The sequence below is a fragment of the Amphibalanus amphitrite genome, unplaced genomic scaffold (assembly GCF_019059575.1).
Source record: "Amphibalanus amphitrite isolate SeventyFive unplaced genomic scaffold, NRLGWU_Aamphi_draft 000907F_arrow, whole genome shotgun sequence".
Taxonomy (NCBI): Eukaryota; Metazoa; Arthropoda; class Thecostraca; order Balanomorpha; family Balanidae; genus Amphibalanus; species Amphibalanus amphitrite.
The window spans coordinates 226,940-245,378 of NW_024882401.1; the positions used below are offsets into that span (position 1 = coordinate 226,940).

At 45.1% G+C, this 18,439-nt stretch overlaps 1 long non-coding RNA gene across 1 annotated transcript; it reads right to left on the reverse strand.

The window, feature by feature from the left end:
• Window positions 1–14,432: 14,432 nt before the first annotated feature.
• Window positions 14,433–17,668, reverse strand: LOC122367917. Its single transcript, XR_006254143.1, has 3 exons — window positions 17,426–17,668; window positions 16,008–16,129; window positions 14,433–15,278 (listed from the first exon to the last, which is right to left on the reverse strand). It is a non-coding gene; the product is annotated as an uncharacterized LOC122367917 (long non-coding RNA).
• Window positions 17,669–18,439: the final 771 nt, after the last annotated feature.

Below are 18,439 nucleotides of genomic sequence, written 5' to 3' on the forward strand. Positions count from 1 at the left end.
TATGTGAATATTAACAACATGGGAATATCACTAATATGCAGCATGTTTAAAGCAAATGTGTAGGTATACGTACTACGCTGTCTCATGGTATAGTACCATACCCAGACTAGGTATGAAAACAAATCGAATTGGTATTTCACCTACTTATGTTATTTACAGCATGGTTCCATTGGAGTCATTTCTCATCGGAATAACTGCTCACTAATAATAAATGCATGCACTACACTCACGCATTTTATGTAAGTGCATGCATAGCAGCCCTCCCATAACGTTATACACAAACAGCGCTGTGAGCTGTTGTTGGCTGGGTCGGATCGGTTCGTCCATGTGCAGTCTCCGCTGTCCATTTGCATTTACCGGAATAGTGCATGTGTGATCCGCTATATCTCACCTCTGACATTGAGGCGTCTGAGGCCCTCCGGCAGCTGCCCCCTCAGTAGCGGGAGGTAGGCGGCGGTGACTGATAGGTATCGCAGCCCACGGCACCTGGTGAGGGGCTCCAGGCTGCCGGCCGTGAGATCAGGACAGTCTGGAAAACACACAGACACACATACAGACAGGATCAGTCGGCAGGAATACATGTTGATGTATGGAAAAACGAAACATCTATCCCTCGCGGGCCCGGGGGGGGCGTTTTTCGCCCCCCCTGGCGAATATTTGCGATAACTCCCGAACGCTTAGGGATAGGAAGGCGAAACTTTCAGTACCTTTTCTCCCATCAATTTGACATCTTCTGAAGTAAAAACTTTGGACCTCGCCCCCTTGATGACGTCACAAGGTCCATTTTTCTAGACCCCTGCACGGCAAACTTCGGCGTCACAGACGCAAACTTCAAATAGCTGCTAAAAATAGAATTTTAGAGATAAAGACAAATTACGAGCACGGCTGTGTAGCGTTTGACCTAGAGAAAAATAGAAAAATAGTTTTGGTGACCTGAGGTCAGAGGTCAGGTCAACAACCCCGAAATGTGGTTTTAGTTTTTCGCAAATAACTTCGACAAAAATGGTCCTAGAGCTACGGCAGTGGTACCATCGCATTCGCCTTGTCAAGCCGCGTCGAATGATATACATTTTGTTCGGAAAAGGTCAAGTTTCATGTTGACCTCATGTGACCTCGAATGACCTCTGGTTGACCTTGACACATGAAAGGTCTTTTATGATGGATTTGTACCCGCTGATCACGAATCTGGCATCTATTTTCCTCTAAGCCTTCATTTAGAGCTTCCGGATGGCAAAATTGTCTTATTTATTATTACTAACTTGAATCAGTGAAATAGCCTCTAGCAGGGATACTCTTCTGTGACCTTGACCTTTGAGCAGCCTTGTATCGTAAGATGAACCACAAATAGGGAACTGATAAGCCTCAAAACATTTCAAAACATCTTGGAAATTAGCACGCAAGATGTGCGAAAAAGTGCCAAGTTTGAGGTCAATTTTGAGCGTGACATTGACCTTGACCTTTGATTTGGAGCACATTTTCAGAATCCTCAGATTCTCTTCTTTCGTTTGACACCTAATTTTGCCGGTTTGATGCAGCCTGCCGTCCTCTAGAAGGCTTACTTTGAGATCACTACACATGTGCCGGTTTTGGCCTTTGACCTTGACCTCTGACCTTGAAAATTGACCTGAGGTCAAAATTTTTAGGTGCATTAGAATCGTCTCGTAAGGACGTTTCGTTTGGTATGGCTTATGTTTCCGTAGCTCCCTTATTTACGGAGTTAGACAGGGGGGGGGCGAAAAACGCCCCCCCCCCCGGGCTGCGGTGGTTGGGATTACCCCCCGGGCCCGGCCGGGCTATGAATTCGCATGGTTACGGAGCGAGCGAAGCGAGCGGAGTCTTCCGTAGATACACGGAAAATTCTGAGTATAAGCGGCCGGTCGGCCTTGCGGACGCTTTTGCGAGTCTTATATAACTCAGCAACCACTTGACCAATTTACTCGGCCCTGCTCTAATCCGGTGTCGAATCTGTCGCGGCGTTGCATTCCATCTCAGGTGTAAGTACCACTGACCAAGATTCTAACCACTGACCAAGCAGCAGGTCTGCAGGAACTCGTCTGTCAGTACCATCCGCATCAATATTTCCTCGGTATATTATCGCACAAATTGCAATGGGATATGACGTCGTTACCCATTTCATCCTGAACAACAGCAGCAGCATTCCTAAACTACAGGACGATCTCAAAACCGTGCCCCTTCCCCTTCCCCAAATTCATTTAGGGCCTTAACCCGCGCCCTGGTGGGGTCTGTTTATAACGCGACCTGGGGGGCTATTTTTTGCCCCCCCCCCCTCGTATCTCCGAAACTATTGGACGGATCCGCAAAACTCAAACGACGTACGAAAAGCCTATCAAATTTTTCAATGGAAACCATATTTCATTGATCTCGGGGTCACCGATGACGTCACAGGTCAGGTCAAAGATGAAATGTTTCACCGTTTACGGGTCTCCTAGGGAATGCGCTATAACACCGACGAAAATGCATTTTGTCGAGAATCAGCGATAGGGCGTCAGTTGCCTAGTACACATGTTGCTATCAGAGGTCACTGACAATACCAGGTCAGGTCACAGGTCAGGTCACCAAGGGTCACAGGTCAGGCAGGTCACATGAACCCAACTTTACTAAGGTTGTGCGATGCATGTTTTATGGCCAATTTTTCATTTCCAACTCAATGGTGTTGTTATAAGACTATCAGGTACGGCTTACGTCACGGCTTACAAGGTCAGGTAAAAAAGGTCAAATTTTAAAGTTGATAGTTTTGCATCAAATGGGTATTGATTCGATGCAGCTCCTCACGGAGAGTCTAATGGTGGTCTTTCGTTAGGCGGCACGGGCGGACATCGATAGCAGCGCCTCTAACGGTCACTAGGGAAAGCTGGGCTGTAGGCGACGAAATACCGGCTGAGTTGTCACACGTTGAATAGGTTTATACTTATAGCCATCCGTCTTGTGGAAAAGTTGAACTTTTGCCTTTAATATTTCTACAGGCAATTTTAGAAGTGTCTTCACATGGATTACAAAACCGTTTAGGTTATTGTATTCACTTCAAGCCTCCCCTATTGTTCTTGACGATGATGCGGGAACTATTTCTAATTAGTGTTTCTAGCTTAGTAAAAAAAAGCATACTGTGCAAACGATGAAAAAGCATAAATTGAAGATTTTAAATGCACTTTTCTCTAATAATGAATGGTAAATTCTCTACATATCAAGGAAAAGGTGCATGCTAGCTGATAATTTAAAGTTCTTGGGGCCAGTTGTTTTCTTCTTTTCTTACGTCGCCCCAATGGCCGCGAATACACTTGTGATAACGCCTATCGTGTTTTGCGCTACGGGGTCTAGAATTGTTAAAAATTGAGTTTGAAAATTTGACGTCATCAATTTTGAACAGTTTTTTTTTGCTATAACTTCGCCAAAAAAAGAGGTACCAATCTCAAATTTGGTATGTGGATGGAAGGCGGTAAGGACTATCACATATTTTCCGGTTTTCACGAAATTATTTTTTTTTTATTTTTCGGCTTTTTTATTTTTGGGGATCAAAATCCAAGAATTTCAAAAATCCGAGATGGCAGTTTGTAGCCCTGTTAATTCTACAGCTTTTAAATTTTAAACATTTTTCTGTATTTGCAAAGCTATAGGACTGACAGCTCTTCCCGCGAAACCCTTTTTTGGGTCGAAAACGGCAGAACATGACGTCACTCTGACGTCATTTCCGGCCAACCTATCATAGCCTTTAAAAAAAATGGTCACAATGTGTAAAATTGATGTCCGGGGGTACTGAAAGTTTGGTGACGATCGGCGCAGCGGTTCTGGAGATACATCGAAAAGTCTGGAGGGGGGGGGGGGCAAAAAATAGCCCCCCCCACCAGGGCGCAGGTTAACCCTCGCCCATGTAGGGGGGGGGTTGGTGCACCCCCCCCCCCCCGAGGCTTTTCGGAAATAGTGCAAAAACGGCGGCGCGGTGCGCCGCCAAATTTTGGGTACCTTATGGGGCAAACCTTGCGCATCTTTTGATAAAAAAAAAATTTGACCAGGTCATGTCAGGTCACGGAGTTATGACGTCACAAAGGGAACAGCATCCGGCCGGATTTTCACAAACTGAGTGCCAACTCCCGAGGTTTCCTGCCGGTGGTACGGACATCGGTTGATGGATCGTGATGAAACTTCCCATGCATGTTGGGGCAAGTATTGGCTATCATATGGTATAAGAAACTTGACCGGGTCAGGTCAGGTCACGGAGCTATGACTTCACAAGAGGAACAGCGTCCTGTACTATTTTTGAAAAGCGCCCGAACCACTATTTTGCTAATTCTTGTCACCTCAATGGGAATATGCAGCAATATTAGCTTCTATTGGGAGCAAATGGACCTCCCAAATCCAAAAATGCAATCAGATTTCAAAAATTCAAATTTTGATTTTTCGAATTTCTGCCGCCGACTGTGACCTTGCCGACTTCCGGCGCTCCCAACGCGCCATTTTTAGAGCTAGGGAAACGAAATACATACCAAACGATAGAGAATTGATCAAGGAACACGATAGTGAAGGTTTCAAGTCGATATCTCCCACCGTTTTGCCGCAATCGCCGCCGAAATTTGAAAAAAGTCTATTTTTCCGAAAATTTGACCTTTGACCGGTCAAAAGTAGGTCAAATGTTGACCTAGGACCAAAAAATATACCACCAATCGCGAGATCTCGGCGAGAGCAATCCGTTGGTCTTTTCCGCTAAGCTCTACGACGCTCCGTTTTCAAACGCCAAGGGGGTGGGGGCGCACCAACCCCCCCCCCCTGCATGGGCGAAGGTGGCAGATCGCCGTTTACGGGCGAGGGTTAACCCGGCAGGCGATGGGCCTACCAGCCACCTTCCGCGCGGTGGGGGGGCACTTTTTTGCCCCCCCCCGTATCTCCGAAACTACTGGACGAATCCGGAAAATTCAAACGGCGTTCGATAGCGCTGTCAAATTTGTTGAAGGAAACCAAATTTCATTGACCTCGGGGTCACCGATGACGTCACAGGTCAGATCAAAGATAAAATGTTTCACCGTTCACGGGGCTTCTAGGGAAAGCGCTATAACACCGAGTAAAACGCATTTTCTCGAAAATCAGCGATAAGGCGTCAGCTGTCTAGCACATATGTTGCTATTAGAGGTCACTGGTCATACCAGGTCAGGTCACAGGTCAGGTCACCAAGGGTCACCAAGGGTCACCACATGAGCCCAACTTTACTAAGGTTATGCAATGCATGTTTTATGGCCAGTTTTTCATTTCCAGCTCAATGGTGTTGGTTATAAAGCCATCAGGTACGGTTTAGGTCACTTGCTGGTGGAGGTCAGTGGTGCTGGTGGTGGTGGAGTTGCCACCCCTCCGCGCCATTTCGTTCCTGTTGGACATAGAGCTTAGCAGTAAAGACCAAAAAGATTCTTTGGGAAGAGACAAATCCAATGATACCCAGTTTTACCTTCTCAGGTCAGTCATTGACCTTCCAGGTCAGGTCAAACTAAAAAATGTTGCTGTTTTGGGTCACCGTTGGATATCAAGTGCGCTGCTTATCAAATACCGATGACTATGCTGTTTTCTGGTGCCAAGCCAGCTAGAACCTCTTTGTCACACTACCCGACCAGAATTTTGCTGCTGAGGTCATTTCAGGTCAAGTTAGGTCAAGGTCAATTATATGTGTTTGTATGTCTGTGTGTGTCTGTGTGTATACTGATGTGTGCACCGATTGTTTTTGGGTCCATATTACATGAAATCATGATCTGAGAGGCTTTAACCAAAAATGCAGTCAAAAAACTTCACAAAAAGTAAATTCAGCTTGCCTAAAACGCAATTATCTTAGATGACCTAGGTTGACCTTGACCCTGACCGTGACCCCTGTACATCGTCGAACAACATGTTCCATGATAGGTGGGAGGTAAGACTGGCAAAAAAGGCCGAAATCAGGGTGTCAAAAGCTCACAAGGCCCATGGCAAGCGCAAGATGTTGAGAATTTGCCATTTGGGTCATGCCATGACCTGAAAAACAAGGTCATATCTCCGAAACCGAAAATCACAGAAACTTGAAATTTTCAGTGGACATCAAGAAAGGATAGAGAAGCAGCTATACGAAAAATCAGCCTTCTAGCTCTAAAAATGTTGAGTGCAGAGCAGAAAGACTACCTGGGGGGGTGGCAACCACCCCCCCATGTGCGGGCGAGGGTTAACCCTCGCCCTAGTAGGGGGGGGGGGGGTTCGATGCGACCTCCCACCCTAAGGGTTTTCAAAGATAGCGTTAACACGTCGGCGCAATTTGACACAGCCTATGGGGCAACCTTTTTACATATGACCTGCAAATTTCAGGTCCAGGTGACCTTGGGTTAGGTCAAAAGGTCAGAATAACCGGTACATGGTCATAGTCGAATTTCAATTTTGTTTATGCACCTGTCCAACTCATAGTTTTGGACCGATGTCCTTCAAACTTTTAGGATGTGCTAAGTTCACCAGGTTGTATAACACATATTCCGTTTTTTATGTCACTTGCCGGAGGTCAGTTAGAGGTCATTACATCGTAATAGCCGTTTTCACGACGGGCTATCCGGCGAATGCACCTAATTTGACCAAATCTGCACCTAATCTCTTTTACAGGAAATATCTTCATTTTGTGAATGTATTTCAGTGTTTCAACCCTCGCCCCACTGGGGTCTGTGTATAACACGCCTTACTGGGGTGCTATTCATAGCCCCCTCCCCCTCCTAACTCCGAAACTGCTGGGCCGATCGTCAAAATTCAAACGGTATTTGATAGCCCCGGCAAAATTGTCGAACGAAACCTAATTTCATTGACCTCGAGGTCACCGATGACGTCACAGGTCAGGTCAAATTAAGAAATATCGATGTTTGGCTTGTTCACCTTTTGGGCTCTGGCTGCCGTCTTACCAGTCAGATCAGGCTGATTTTTGGTTTACACAATCGTGAACAGATGCTTTAGATACCCTGAGGGTACCAAAGTTGTACTTTGATTTTCAGGTCAGGGTCAGGTCATCACAGGTCACGGAAATCTTATATCATAAGTAGGTCACGTGATACATGTTTTATGGTCCATTTTGGCCATATATTTCGAATTCGGTGTCGCATGTGTTATTCGAGGCCATTTTCATCTGAATATAGCTGAGGTCAGGTCACTTTCAGGTAAAAAAAAAGGCAAAATTTAAAGTTGTAATTTTTCAACAAAAAACATGCATATGTCGCAGGCATCAGGTGAAATCCGGCATTTCTTGAAATGTCCAGGCTTTACGTGGAAAGCCTAGGCTTTTCTTGAAATGCCGGATTTCATCCCATGTTTGGGTTGCATTATTTGGCGCCGGCTCAGCACCAAACCTAAACAACAACACCTTACCCGACCTTACCTAATGTAACCTAACCTTATCTAACCAAATTACTTTTCATATAACACGTAAGGCAAGGTCTAATGGTTTGATATGCTATGTAGGTGCAAGCAGGTTCAAGGTTAGGCATTTCATGAAATGACGGATTTCAGCCGATGCCTACGACATAATATGCACATCGGATGCAGTTTGAGCTCAGGAACACGATGGTGCTATTGTAACGGTGCTGCTGGTGCTGCTGGCGGTGCACATGTGCCGTGTGAGCGACGTGTGGCTGTTACGCAGTGTACTCGTCCGCCTCGGAGGACGACACTGTTAAAAAAATGTTCAAAATTTTATGTTCAAAAAATCATATAAAATCACAGAATAGATACATACAGACATGCCGTAAACGCCATTAGACTGCCAATACATGAAAAATGAACAATCAAATGGCCATCTTCGATTATTGATGATCGTTCCGCATTTTCCAAAATCTTGAACTAAATCTTGGCAATTTCTCGTGACTGCTTCACGACCATGATGCATGCATTTCAAATTGAACTTTTTGAGCCAAACACGTACACATATGATAAAATGAATGTCACCATCGTGTTCTACGTCCCAAATTACCCATTAAACATGTGTCACAGGCTGCGAATATCAGTTTTGATTTTCGGGGATATGTGCCTACCCGGTTGACCTGACCTTGACCCTGACCTATGCTTGACTGACCCCGGATGGAGCTGACACTCTTGTAGGCCTTATATGATGGATTGTGCACCGTTTTGACAGAGTTCATGACGAGAGGCGCCCATTGCGAAGTCCTGAAGTCCATGCTACTGAAAGCCCGATTTCAGGTGTTTGACCTGACCTTGAGCCGACCTGTGACCTCAAAATTAACCCGCGTCAAAGTGTGGGGGGGTGTTTGAACACCCCCCTCCGGTTTTTCGCAGATATCTCAAAAATGGCGGCGCGGAGCGCCGCCATTTTTGGTACACCTTATTATACGTCAATTCTACACATGTTGTGAAAATTTCAGACCAAGGTCATTCAAGGTCAGGTCACCAGGTCGCTTGAAGTGACCTCACCTCATAAAAAGTTTCAATGTCTGCCATAGCTACACCGAGTGACCGATCACTTTGAAACTTTCAGCGATTGATTAGGATAAAAGTATCTATAAAATTTATATCTCGGAATTTTGCTGTCGGTGACCTAAGGTCAGGTCAATTTTGCGGCCTCTCCATTATAAGTCAATGGGAGAAAATTGAAAAGCGTCTGTTTTGCACGAACGCTGTTCTAGACACTCTCAAACATCGAGGTGTAGGTAAAATTGACACACTGAACCGGAAAATGGCAACTGTCACCCCTCGCTATGTCCCCGAGGTCATCTCAGGTCACGAACAGAATCTAACAGTTTTTCGCTAATAACTTCTGATAGAGGCGTGCTAGAGCGCTGAAAACGCCTTAGATGTGTTCGGCTCGACGTTGCGGATCGACTGATATGCAACATGACCTTTTCCGGTCAGGTCATGACCTTGACCTGAGGTCAAATTTTCAAGTTGACCTTTCAAGGTCAGTTTATAGTTCATTCGACGCGTCTCGACGAGAGGAACACAATGCTGGCAAAAGTAATGTCATGGCTCTTTTGAGTCGAACGTTATCGCCGAAAAACCTATTTTCGTAAAAACAACTATTTTTGGAGTTTTTGCCCTCTGGAGGCTAAACCGTTGACCTGAGGTCAAATCTGAGAACATTAATCAGAAAGGTCTGTAAAAGGGCTATCGAATGCGCTTTTCCGCGGCGCTGTAGCTCTATCGGTTCCCGAGATAGCCGTTGGCAGTTTCCAAAATGTTGAAATAGTCAACATTTTACCTTTGGTGACCTCTGGTGTCCTGACCTTTGACCTGACCCAAAAAATGACCCAAAACCCGTTGTGTTTTCGTCCTTATTTTTGATGTTCTTTCGATTGCCGCTTACCGCGTGTCGCTACGTGGCCCAGGAGCCGAGTTAGAAGGCGGGTGTTCAAACACCCCCCACACACCATGTCGTGGAAAATCCAGACTGACACTGGGGCGCGGGTTAACTTTAACCCGCACTCCACTGGGGGGGGGGGCTATTCTTAGCCCCCTCCCGTTTTTCTGCAAATACTTTCAAACCGCTTAACGTATCGACGTCAAACTTTTAGTACCTTCGGCTGCATCAATTTGGCACCTTGTGTTAAAATTTTAACTTCGTAGCTACCATAGGTCGGCCGGAAATGACGTCAGAGTGACGTCATGTTCAGCCGATTTCGACGCAAAACATTGAACCACGGCAATCGCTCCCAAGAGCTCAGTTTTTAAGCTAGATCCGATTTCTTTGCATTAGAGGACTCAGAATAGACTGCGCTATCAAACTGCTATCTCGGATTTTCGAAATTGTGAAAATTTCGAAAATTTGAAATAACAAAATTCAAAATTTATATTTTTATATTTTTTTCAAAAAGTTTTTGACTTTCGAAAAAGCGGAATATATGTGATAGAACACTTTATTATGACTAACTATAGCAAGTTTTAGCTTAACATCTTAAAAAATGGCCAAGTTATACGCATTATTGCAAAAAATTCACAATTATTAATTTTTCAAATCAACGTATTTGACATCGTATGCTAATATAAATAGCACCATCGTGTTTCTGAGCTCAAACTGCATCCAATAGACACCTTTTTGTTGAAAAATTTTAACTTCAAAATTTGACCTTTTTTGACCTGAAAGTGACCTGACCTAAGCTAATTCGACTCAAAATGACCTGGAATGACACAGACGACATCAAATTCGAAATCTTTGGCCTAAATGGACCATAAAACATGTGTCACGTGACCGACGCATGATATATTATTTTCGTGACCTGAGATGACCTGACCTTGACCAGAATATCAAAGTACAAGTTTGGTACCCTCAGGGTATCTAGAGCATCTGTTCACGAGTGTGTGAACAAAAAAAAAATGAGCCTGATCTGACATGTAAGACGGCGGCCAGAGCCCAAGACGTGAACAAGCCAAAATGCTAATAATTTTTACTTTAACCTGACCTGTGACGTCATCGGTGACCTCGAGGTCAATGAAATTAAGTTTCGCTCGACAGTTTTTCCGGCGCTATCAGACGCCGTTTGAATTTTAACGATCGGTTCAGTAGTTTCGGAGTTAGGAGGGGGGCTATGAAGAGCCCCCCCCCCCCTCCACCAGTAGGGCGTGTTATACGCAGACCCCAGTGGGGCGAGGGTTAAAGTGCTCATCTGAAGCGTCTCGTCGCGTTCTTTCGTTTGCCGTCTCGTGCGTTTCGCTGCGCCTATTGGTTCTTGAGTTATCGGCTGGGGGCGTTTAACGCCCCCCCCCCCCCAGCAAACGGTGGGTGGCGAAATACCCCAGCAACTGCCGGGTTAAGGTAGGTATTAGTATTGAAAATTGCTGCTGAGATTTGGATTGACCGTGCTTATCAAGCAGAAGAATAAATGACCATTGCCATGCTTATTAGGTATATTTTTATTTACATTTTGTTTGTAGGATCTGAGGCTAAAGTGCCCAGGCTGAAGAGGGGTGCAATCCCTTCACAGAACCTGCCAGTATAGTATCAAGTCATGATGCCCAAGTAACATCTGAACAGCAGGCACGGATCAAAGCCAGGAGTGAAAGGCTGTCAAGGCGTTCCAGTGCCGCTGCAGCAACTGAAGATGCTGTTCTGGTTGGAAGCCACGATACTGTAGCTGATGAAGCTCCGTTTTCTTCAGCGACACAGTCCTGTAGCCGAGGTTTGTTTGCTGCAAGGGCAGTCACCTTTCCTTTCGATGATACAGCGAAAGCCACAGATGTCTGCCATCTCACAACTACTGGCTGCTGTTAAGTACCAAGTAGCATAGGTTAAGGTAAGGGATAGGGTGGGTGAGGGGATATGAGTATATGCTCATGTCAAATGCTCCCCATGGATATTTTGGTACTTTTGTTTGGTAATGACCATTAGTCGCTGATCTGCTTTGGAGATGTGTTTTGAGTTTCAGAGCTACTGTTAACGCCAGACCCCTTGAGACCCTAATTTTTCGCGATTATTTTTTAATGCGTGGAAGAATTTCAACCATATTTAGGAAATAGCTGTTTCAAGACCTGCCAAAACTTTTTCTTCAAATACGTTTTGTTGTCACTTAAATGTTTGTGGCACTTGTCATTGACTCGTAATGTTAACTGTTTTTCCATCCTGGATAGAGGCTTTCATACGTCATATGACATTAGGCTCCGCCCACGACTGCGGCATTGACCCGTGCCCATCAGCGACCTCTGTACAAACGACACCCCTGCCATCTGTAAGGGACTATGAATTTCGCTGACGCTTCACGTGCTATGTATCAATTGCAGCATACGGTCAAGTAAATGTTAGTATCTTGTTGACTCTCATATATAGGACCAAGAGGACCATCACTCCTCAACCTACTACTCACACATGCTTCGAACAAACGTTAAAGATTCTTAACAAATACGATTTTCGATGTAGGATATACGTATGTTTGAAATACGAGCGAGCCTTATGATGTGAAGCGAAGGCAATTAATTAATAATTGCGTTGTTCAATGGTTGCACAGCGATGTACAAAGCAGCAACTACTTGATGACATCCGACATCCCATTATCACATTATCTGCAACGCCATAGGCTTTAAATACAGGTGAATATTTCCTAACCTTAAGTCAGGTATATGCCATCTGCCCGTCATTTGCAGCTTATGAAAAATAAAACAAATATCAGCCGTCAGCGAACCTATCAGCATTGTACAAGCAATGCGCATTGAGCATTTATGGCTCCTCAGTCATCATGTCGCTCTTTGGGCACTATCAGACAAGACGTTACGCCCAACTCTGCCGGCTTTCGGCATCGCTCGACCGTCCCCGCTCCCCGCCACAGCGCGAGTGACCGCGCGCCGGCCCGAAACCGCCGCAGGCCAAGACCACAGAGGCGGAGCTTAGCTGTGACGTCATAACGTATCACAGACTGACTGGTGATAGCCTCTACACGCCGGGTGAAAATCTTGCTCGAAATTTAACATTACGAGTCAATGAGAAGTGCCTGAAATATTGAAATGGCGACATAATATCTAAATTGTAAAAGTTTCGGCAGGTCTTGAAACGGCCATGTCCTGAGTTTGGTTGAAACGCAATTAGAAATAATCGCGAAAAATTAGGGTCTCAAGGGGTCTGGCGTTAAAGGTAGTGTGCCAGCTTTCTTGGACCGTATGGAGTTAATGGCCCAGATAAGGAGAACCGGATTTTTAGAACTTATCCATACCTTCAAAACTCATGGAAACGTCTTAAATTCTTCAAATTTTGAGTACCCAAGTGCGAAATTCGCCCCGACGGGTTGTCGGTCGTACCCCAACCACATTTCACACCACTATGAACAATAAATGCACACACTGAAATCGCTATTACCGATATGCTCATCCAATCAAGTTTCGATAAACCCGTTCATCATCATCTCCTGCGGTTTCGAACACGCCTGTTAGGTGGCTTCTGATGCTCGTCGAGGTCGGAATTTCCAAATACGCGTGGTGCGTCGGGCCGCGCGCTCCGACTTCGGCCAAGAAAAATGCACAGTGTATATAAATACAGTGTCGGCAAATGAGCCTGGTCACGTGACCGGCGGACTCGCTGTTTTTCGAGGGATCCGCACGTGCGGTTGTGGCGGGGGCACCACCCGGTAACTGTGGTGCCGACTCGCTCTCGGCCCCCATAGGGATACAATGGGACCTACTTTTTGATTAGCTCTCCTGACTAAACTAGGACGAATTTTTCAAAGATACAACTAGCACCACATGCAGTCGTGTGTAAGCTTTCTAACGGTACCAAAAATATATTTTTATCGGCAAAATTGAATAAGTACAGGCCCATTTTAGGTTCGATTCGCGCTTATGACGGAAGAGAAGCCACCACTAATTATAAATACAACGAACAAGTGTTGAAAACCGGAGTATAAATGCAGTTTTGAATTACATTAAAGCCATTTTCAGTCACTGCAACCGATGAGTGGAAGTGATCGGTGTATTAGGTCACCCGTTACCGTTAGGTATTACTTTTTAACTACCTACCAACAACACCCATAGGTATTGTTCTGATCTATTCCAGACAACAAACTAAGGTTTTGTGTTGAACTGTGCCAGAAAGAGCAGTTAGATCAAATATGGATACGAAGGTAAATAGGACTATACGAGCATCCATGTTGATACGTTTATGCTGGAGCTAGTAGTTGATAGGTGTTCCGTTCTATTGATGCGGGCAAACAACGAATCGGGGTTGTCATGGGCGAATCTGTAGGTATAATTGTGTCTTGTATGAAACATGCACGGTATCTGCAAATACTAGAATGCTGCTGCTAAGCTGAAAGAAGGCTCAGCCGGACTTTTATACTATGAACCGGCCATGTTTAGTTTATGCCGGGCTCGAGGGTGCAGTGTTCGTCACGGGCCAGCCAACCCACAGAACACAGCCCATCCCAAGCGGGGCCCATGGGCGCCGAACCCAACCCAGCTCAGGCCCATTGAATTTCACACGCTTTTGAGGCTTTTATGGCGGTCGCCGGAATAGGCAAATGGTAGATCAACTCTTCAAAAATTGTTTCAATATCTACTTCGCTGGGAGGAAATGAGCTTTGATTGTCAAAAAATGCAAAACTTTGCATTTGTTACAGGCACAACATCCGAAATGCAACGTGTGCTTACAGTTGTACGCCCGTCCTTAACATGGTTGTCATGAAAGTTGGGGGAGGGGGGAGGCGGCCGCACGTTGAGGGGTCACAGTCCGGTATTTTGACGCCCCCCCCCCCCCCTTTACCGCCTGAACGGGAACCTTCACTCCATCCCGTCCTCTGTATTAACCGCCTTTAAGCCCGCCCGATGACCCTGCCGTTTTCAAAGCCAACCTGAGCTGAGCAAGATAATTCGGTGTAAACGTCGACAACTGCAGTGAGTTGTGTGCAGTCCCGGTGTTCCGCTACAACATTATTGCACCTCTCGTTTTCGCCATCATCGACGCCGTGCACTTCCGAAACATGGATGCTCCGGGACAGTTTGAAACAAGTAGATGTCCTACACGGACGCTTTGCACATCCAGTGTCTATACATATTTCCATATTTCAAACAAATCGAGCAGAAAATATTATAACGAAACAGTGGCGTACAGCGTACAGCGTGCAGCGGGGATATCTGAACAATGCACCATACATGACGAAGAGCCAGCAGACCCTGGTGCAGCTCAAGACGGCGGTCGTTGATACCACTCTTGTGCCTGCGCCCAATGCGCGCCAACGTTGGCGGGGGGGGGGGGGGGAGCAGTGAGTCATTCAATACGTTGAGCTACTTTGAACATGTTCCATAGCGGCCTGACAGTAGCAAATGTGTGTTGGCTAGCTGCGCAACTGAGTAAATTTTCACACAATTTTACTTCCTTTGATTTGCAAATCCTTTTATCTGGTAAACATGCTTTAATTAAGTAGAATGATAATGAAGTGATTCAGTTTTTGGAAACGTTTCAGAACAAAACATATTAAAACAATGTCTCATACGTATTATCAGAATAACAACAAAGACCGCCGGCCATCGGTCATGAACACCGTTCACCTGTCACTATCACTGCCAGTGGAAACGCACACACACACGCGCGCACACGGACACACACGTCAGCCGCAGTCAGTTACAGGTAAGTTCCCAGAGGCCTCTCCGACGGCGGCCGGCCGGCTCCCAGAGGCTGCTCCGACAGCGGCTGGCCGTGGCTCCCAGGGACTGCTCCGACGGCGCGGCGGCTGTCGCTACCAGGGGCTGCTCCGACGGCGCCTGGCGCGCCGCTCGCAGATCCTCCTTGGAGTTCTAGCGCGCTGATGGTGGCTGTGTGATCCGCTTTCCCTTTCTGAGCTTGGTGTAGCACAGGCGACCTGCAACCACATCACAAAAACTGAGTTTGTGAATTTGAATCAACTTTGAACTGAACCACAACTATTATGTTTTTTTATGAAGATTTACCAAACCAACAATTTCAACTTCCACACTGCGCTGACAGGTATACACATAATACACAAATAAAGGCTAAAACCGTTTTTCCACTTCTTCCACTTGTCATCAATACATTTTGCCCAAGATATGAGTGTGCAACAAGTAATACATATGACTAGCCTGCTGCATCGCTTTGATGGCTTCGTGCAAAATGTAAACCTAAAAATTTCGCTCTTTCTGATTTATGGCACATCACTTTTATGCCAATTTATTAACTTTTTGGAAGGTGGCATTGTCCCTTTAACACAGGCAAGCCCTTGCCGAGCCCGGCATATGCCCGGCCTCCTCGAGCTTAGGCCCGGCAAAAGTCCGGCGGGTCCGATTTTAAGCCCGACACCGGGGCCCTGTTTCACCGGTGATAGCAGCACGATGCTTTTACACGTGTCAAATTGGGTTTCCATGGAGACATGAACAGGCCCATTGCTCCAACACTACCACAAGTGTGACGTCAGCTCGCGCAATTTGATAGCAGCGTGGTAGCAGCGTCCCGTGAAACACCGCCCGGGCCCGTAGGCTCAAGACTTGCATCATTACTATGCATATACTGGTATGGTAAGCAACCTGGCATATGAGTTGGACTCAAACAATGAAGTTAAGTGGCTAGTGCTTACCGGAAATGAGCAATCTGGTACCCGATGTCCCGTTGTACTGGAAGAGTGTTGGGATGCAGCTGCCCTCCTCAAAATGACAGGAACAGAGCTGGGAAGTGCTCCTGGGAACTGCATCTGCACGTCTGTAAATGACAGATGCAACAAATGTAACAACTGGCATACTGTTCTTGCATGTGGACTTTTACATACAAAATGCCTTGTGTTTAGAGGTAAGATATTGACTCAGACAGCACAGCCACAGCTTCTAAATAAGATGGTATCACTGACACTGTATCATGTTATTTTGGCTCCAGAATCCAGAATCAGAAGGTTGACATCCTCACCTAGCAATCAAAATGTAGTTAATTGGCTTTATATCAATGTGAGGTGCTAAGAGTGAACAATTATGATTATTTACAATGCTTCAGAACATGGTCAAACCTTAACTAACCCAACCTACAGTGGTTCGCTAGCAACATTCGTAGCACGTCTTTTTTGTACATAGTCATAGTAACTGGAATATATGCTAGGTAAGAGTACCTACATCTTTTCTCTTTTTTTTTTGTTAAAGAGGTATGCATTTGGCCTGTAGCCTATAACACACCTCTTCAACCAAAAATATTTTCCTTACCCATCCCAACACATCCCTTAGAGCTGCCTGCGGCATTACACTCAACGGATTACCAGGTCAAAGCATTACCTTCATTAGGTAACTTGTGGTAAACATGATAAGCTTTTAATGGATTTCATGTTCTCTTTCCTGTAATTAGTTTTATGCAATGGATTTGATTTGTTATGCTCATTATGATCAGCACAAAAATAAAACCTTTATATAAATAATATTTTCTGTATTTTAATAAAAGAAGAACTATATTTGGTAGTAGTAAAGCAGGCGTCACACTTCTTTTTGCAACCAAGGAGAGGTGCTGTAGGTTAGGTTGTAGGTTCTAAGTTGTAGGTACCTAGGTTGTAGAGTTTAGGTTGTAGGTATGGCTAGGTCAGGTTTAGTTAGGTTTGTTTTGGCTTGGTTCAATTAGAAAGCATCTCTGGGTATAGCACCTCTCCTTCATTGCAAAAAGTAGTGTGACGCCTGCTTTACAACTACCCAATATTCTATAGAAAATATTGTTTGACGCGGAAGCTTGCATTGATTAATCATGTTGTAAAATTCAAACCCATTGGCTGTTAGCAGCATGCCAATGCTGATTAGCTGACGATGACATGGCTGCATTCCTCAGCAAATTCCTCAAGAAGGCACTTTTCAGGACGAGAAATGGAATCTTTGCCTATGGTGATCATTGGGCTGTAAAAGCTCCTGGTTTGTGCTTGTCATTACATAACATTTATTACATTTATCATTACTACATAATGTATTGCATTTATCAATACAGCTAACAAGGACACATCTGGATCTTACCAAGGACACATCTGGATCTTACCTGACAGCCCTCACCCAAGCGACCCTCATCTTCTCCTCTCTTGGAAACCTCCTAAATGTACCTACATCTTGCAGCAACACAAAACTGAATCAGAGTAAGAGCTCTGCAATCTGCAATAAAATACTAGGCAGGTCACAGCAAAATACAAGAGAAAAGATTGAAAATCTGATACAAGCTTAAAATTGTATAAGATTTGGAGCAAGCAGTTTGTTGACGCCATCAAATGTATCAACCGCGCAGTATTTGTCATCAAATTTTGGTGCCGAGTCAAGGTCAAATGTCACGTGACATTTGGCCGACAGTTGGAAAAATGCGTCAGCTGATCATTGTCATTTCTGCCACTTGCGTGTGGTGAAATGGGGTCATAACTTATAAGACGGCTTTTCATATCAATTATTTTAAATAAAATCATATTTCAAACCATAAATAATGTTCGACAGCCAAATAAAAGAAACAATACCAATACGGGCTTACAGTTTAAGGCTCGACATTGTGTTGTCTACGATTAGACAGCTGATAACTCATTCCCGTACGTCGTATGGTCGTAACACTATAATGACCTTTGCTTATTGTCACAAGTGCGCCGCATTCGCGATTGTTGCCCGACGCCTGTTTGCAGGTGAGCCCACTACAGTTGTTATACATATCTAAAAACCGAAAAACTTTTAGGCGAAAAAGGCACTATTCCAGGCCCATTTTTGATTTTTTTTTTTTTGCGATATTAGGTAAAAAGAGAAGCTTCTTATCCTAGGAAAAATAAAATGGGAAATCTTTCAAAGGTGGCACACTACCTTTAACAGTAGTTGAAAGCATATTTAACCCGCGCCCCGCTGGGCTATTCAGCCACACGCGCCCTGCTGGGGGGGGGGCAGATTCTGCCCCCCCCCCTGTCTAACTTCCGAACCGATGGTCGTAGAAAGACGGGGAAAACGGCAATCGAAAGCTCTCAACAAGGCGGATCTTAAGAGCCCAAATTTTTTTGCTTAAGTAGGTCAGAGGTCAGGTCAAGGTCAG